The sequence below is a fragment of the Sminthopsis crassicaudata genome, chromosome 3 (genome assembly GCF_048593235.1).
Source record: "Sminthopsis crassicaudata isolate SCR6 chromosome 3, ASM4859323v1, whole genome shotgun sequence".
Taxonomy (NCBI): domain Eukaryota; kingdom Metazoa; phylum Chordata; class Mammalia; order Dasyuromorphia; family Dasyuridae; genus Sminthopsis; species Sminthopsis crassicaudata.
The window spans coordinates 565,590,447-565,595,824 of record NC_133619.1 but is presented as its reverse complement, the minus strand read 5'-3'; the positions used below and the strand labels follow the sequence as shown (position 1 = coordinate 565,595,824).

Below are 5,378 nucleotides of genomic sequence, written 5' to 3'. Positions count from 1 at the left end.
TCTTTTCTTTTTGGCCTGATTTTTCTCATACAACAGGACAAATACGGGAAAATGTTTAAAAGGATTATGCATGTTTAATCTATGTTAGATTACTTGCTGATAAGGAGATGGGAGAGAGATAAAAATCTGAAACAGAATCTTGCAGAGATGAATGTTTAAAACTATTTTTGCATGAATTTGGAAAAATAAAATACTACCGAGAAGAAAAAAAAAAAAAAAAAAAAAAAGAATAGAACTCAGCAGAACCAGGAGATACACAGTGGCAACAACAAATTTATACAATGATCAACTCTGATGGACTCGACTCTCCAGCAATGAGATTACTGAGGTCAGTTCCAATGATCTTGTGATGAAGAGAGCCATCTGCAACCAGAGAGAGGACTGTGGGAACTGAGTGTGGATCAGTCACAACATAGCATTTTTACTCTTTTTGTTGTTTGTTTGAATTTTCTTTCTCATTTTTTTTCTTTTTGATCTGATTTTTCTTGTGCAGCAAAATTATTGTATAAATATGTATACATATATTGGATTTAACATATTTTAACATGTTTAACATATATTGGATTACTTGCCTTACAATTTTGTATGGGTCAGTGTTGAAAAATTATCCATCGGGGCAGCTAGGTGGTGCAGTGGATAGAGCACCAGTCCTGAAGTCAGGAGGACCTGAGTTCAAATGTGGCCTCAGACCCTGAACACTTCCTAGCTCTGTGAGCCCTAGCAAATCACTTAACCCCAATTAACTCAGTGAAAAAAGAAAAATTATCCATGCATATGTGTTGAAAATAAGAAGCTTTAATAAAAACAAAATTATTTATCAATGCTCAGAACCGAACCTGGTACATAATAAGCACTTAAATGTTCTAGCTAGCTAGCTACCTACCTACCTATATTCAGCTCATCACTCTTCTGCATTAAATCTTTACTGATTTTCCCCACTCCAATTGCTAGTGCACCACCTCTCAAGTGACCTTATATTTAACTAATTTGTATTTATTCTTTATATACATATTGGTATGCATAAACATTTTTGTTCTCTTACTCCCCTCCTCTCCCCTCCAAGTAAAGTCCTTGAGGGAAAGGTTATTTTAGCCACTGTATTTGTATCCCCAATGCCTGCTCCTTGTAGATCCTTAATTAATAAATACCTGGTGATTGATTTACCAGAATTGGATTTTTCTCTCTCTTTTTCAGATTGCAAAAGGAAAAAGGACAAAGAAAGACAGAAAGAGAAGACTTTCTCTCCTACATGTCTCCTGATGAGCCCTGGAGTTGTAAGGTCGTTTTTCTTTAGAATTTTGCTGTTTGTCTGTATGACACCTGCGGAGGCTAGCTTCAGGCTCTTGGTAAATGCTGTGGATGTCGGGTACGTGACTGTGGTCTGAGCATAACCCTTCTAGCAGCGAGCCTGATTCCTTCCCCCAAGAGCTGTAAATTCCTGGGAAGTCTGTCCAGGGCATAATTTTAGCTTTTTTTTTTTTTTTTTTTTTTTTTTTTTTTGTGCTTATTACCTATTTCTCTGCTTACCCATAACTCAGTGGGCAGGGGAAGGTATCAATTTGCATTTATATAGAAACTCAGCTTAAGTTAATTAATCAGAATACTAAGCTACCTCAACAAATCCTTCAGTGAAAGCCAGAAGCCAGAACCCGGGTGTGCCCGGTTTGAAATGATGATTAAAGCTGCCACTCGGGCTCTCTTACAAGCCTCTAAAATCAGCCTCCTAATGGCCTGCAGAAATCAGGCCCGGCTGGAAGACCATTCATTTCAACAAGTTAACCCTCCTTTCTTTTGCTCACCTGCCCCTCCAACACTACAACAAACACATTCACTTAAAGAAAAAAAACTACAATAATATTCCAAAGCATAAAGCAAATACTACTTCCCAACTAAGACACATTTCTCTCCCTCTTCCCCAGGAAAATATCCAAGCTTTTCCAACCTGAATGGGCCTGACAACCAAAAATAAGAAAACCTGCAGAGCTTCTGAAGAGGCTGTTAGTGGAGAGAGGAGAGGAAATCCCGTGTTTAAAAAAGCCCCAAAGAAGGAAAATATAAGTCAAGAAATACTTATCTTGATTCCAGTGAGGATTGGGAGAGAGTGAAAACCTTATTTTCTGTCTATTACTGATTCTTCCTATAGGTATCTTCCTTCTTTCATTCCTTATTCAGAAATGTAATTCAATACAACAAACATTTATTAGTTTTACTATATACAAGACCCTGTGCTAGTGAATATAATATCAAAGATAGTCAACATTTTTTAAGTGCTTACTAAGTAGTAAAAACTGTGTTAAATATCCTTACCACCACTACCTTACATAGGATAGAGGCAATTAAGTGGTATTGTGGGTAGAACTGTGCCTGAAATCAGGAAAACCTGAGTTCAAATATGTCCTAAAAAACTTACTAGTGGTCTGGAAAGTCATTTAACAGCTATCTGCCCAGTCTCCATATCTGTAAAATGGAAATAATAGGGGGCAACCAGGTGGTACAGTGGATAGAGCACCGGCCCTGAAGTCAGGAGCACCTGAGTTCAAATTTGACCTCAGACACTTAACACTTCCTAGATGTGTGACCCTGGGCAAGTCACTTAGTCCCAATTGCCTCAGGAAAAAAAAAAAAAGAGGGAGAGGGAGAGAGAATAATAACAGTATCTACCCATAGGGTTGTTACAAGAATAAAATGAAATAATTTTTAAAACATTTTGTAAACCTTAAAGAGAGATGTAAATGCTAGTTATTATTATTATTCCCATAAAGACCTTTGTCTCTGCTTTTTTAGATAGTTAGTATCCTAATTCTATCACTCACTATATTAGCTATTCTCCCAGCTTCATGCCAGTCATAAATTTTATAAACATGCACCAATGCCTTAATCCAAGTCATTTTAAAAATCACTGAGAAGGCTAGGGGCAAGGGCAGAACCCTGTGATATTCTGCACTAGATTTTCTTCTAGTCTGATATCTATTTATTAATCACTCTCCTTAAGATCCAGTCCTGTAATCAGTTTCAAACTCAGTCTATACTTGCCAACTTTATCTGTAATGACCTTATGAAAAATTTTGTTATGTGCCATCATTGAACTCCAGATATACTATATGCCATTTCCCTGAATTATCTGTGTAGCAAACCCCTGATAAAAAGAAATGAGGTTATTCTGAACTAACACATTCTTAATGAAACCATCATGGTTCTTAGAAATCTCCTTTTTTCTTTTCAAGCCTTCCTTTCACTAATCCAAGTTAAGATTTTATTTTTTTATTTTAAGAGGTGAAATATAGTACCTTTTCCAGTCTCCATGATTTTTCAAAAATCACTGATGAAAACTCAGCAAACGTTCACCATTTCTATCCCCTAAACCCTCTCTGCTCCTTTTTTTTTTTCCCTGAAGAGGTTAACACCATCCTTCCAGTCTCTTGGGTTCACAACATAGGTCTCACCCTGGATTCCTCACTACCTCTCTCACTAGCCATATTCAATCTACTGCTAAGGCCTGTGGACTTCATCTTTACAACATCTCTTAGATATGGCCATTTCTGGTGAAGGCATCTGCCTCTCATGCCTGGATTATGATGATGAATCTACCAGTCTCAAATCTCTCCCTACTCCAATCCATCCTCCAGTCAGCCACCAAAGTTATTTTCCTAAAGATCTGGAAATCACCAGATGTCAGCCCTCATGTCAATCCAGGGTAAAATACAAAATCTTTTCATAATGGAGCTCTCCCCTGTCTTTGCAGGCTTTTTACATCTTTGTTGTCATTCGGTCATGTCCCACTTTCAAGACCCCATTTGGGGTTTTCTTGCAAAGAGATTGGAGTGGTTTATCACTTCCTTTTTTATTTCATTTTACAGATGAGGAAACTGAGGCAAACTGGGTTAAGTGACTTGCTCGGATTCACACAGCTGGTGTCTAAGATTGTAGTCTTCCTGACTGTGCTACTCAGCTGTTTTTACATATTACACTCCTCCATATCCCTTTGATCCTGGCGCACTAGCCTCGTACCGTTCCAACAACAAGATATTTCATCTCTTGGCTCCAGACATTTTCTCCGTTTATACCCCATTTTAGGAATTCTCTCCCTCCTCATCTCTGCCTATTGGCTTCCTTTAAGTCCCGACTAAAATTCCATTTTCTGTATTGTAAGAGGAAGCCTTCCAAGTCCCTCTTAATTCTACTTCTTTCCTTCTTAATTATTTTCTATTTATCTTATATATAGTTTGCTTGAACATTCACTTGCTTGCTGTAGCTTCCATTAATTCCTTGAGGGAAGGAAATTCCTGTTTTTACCCTTTTCTCATGACCCCAGTGCTTAGCACAGTACCTAGCACATAACAGGTTCTTAATAAATGTTTATTGAGTGACTGCTTAATATCAGTAAAGGCTTTAGATGGTGATGAATCTACCACAAGCTCAGAAATAGCTGCATCCTTAACAACACTCTCTTTGCCATTTCCTGTTCTCTCAGGTGTGCCTTTGTCAAATACTATTGCTCCCTGATATTCTTTTTCTCACTCTTGCTTGGGTATCTGAGAATGCCTTATCTCCATCCAATGAGACTGCAAAGAAAGTGGGTGTTTCCAGGGAGGTCTTATTAACTAATAGATACCTAGCTCTAGTGACTAGAAAATAGTTTAGCCCTTAGTTAGCCATAGCCAGGGGATCAGCAGCTATCTCTTAGGACTAACTCTGGACAGTCTCTCCACCAAAGGACTGAGAATTCTGTCCAGACCAGAGCATACCTGACCCTTCATCACAGTACAGAGTTAAGGACATCTTATCTAAATTATCTCCAAATTTCCTTCCTTCTCTAAATTCCTATGAATCTTCTCCATTATTGCCAAGGCCTTGACAGGTGGTCACTCCTTAGGCAAGCAGGGATTCCATTTCTATTACCACTTCTTTGAGAAAAATAAGCCTTGAGGAATAAGCATCTAGAACAAAAGAAACATCTTACCTCCACTTACATATAACCTCCTTCCCATGTGAAAGATAAGGTGTGACAGATTTCTATCCTAAAACATTACTATCCTCATTAACTTGATCCCTCTACTGCTTAGCTCATTTGTGTGCAGAAATGAGTGGAAGTCAGAAGTCTCTTAAGAGACTTTTTTTTTTTTGAGACCAAAAATATGCTGCATCACAAAAACCTGTAACTGGGATGCTGAATTTGGTTTTCTCTAACTTTGCCTTTCAGCACAGTCTTGCAGCTATCCCCATGTCTCCGTCAATTAAAAGGTCCCCTTATTCTCAATTCTCCAACTGTTCATCTATTTGACTGGTACTCTACAGGATGTTTGTTTTGTTTCCTTTCCATATCTATATAAGCAAGTTATCATTCAATCTATGAGTCCACAAAAGACTTTTACATAGTG

The 5,378-nt window shown here is 38.0% G+C and overlaps 1 long non-coding RNA gene across 1 annotated transcript; it reads left to right on the top strand.

The window, feature by feature from the left end:
• Positions 1 to 1,217: 1,217 nt before the first annotated feature.
• LOC141559820 (uncharacterized) lies at positions 1,218 to 2,705 on the top strand. The gene is made up of 2 exons (XR_012487573.1): positions 1,218 to 1,366; positions 1,920 to 2,705. It is a non-coding gene; the product is annotated as an uncharacterized LOC141559820 (long non-coding RNA).
• Positions 2,706 to 5,378: the final 2,673 nt, after the last annotated feature.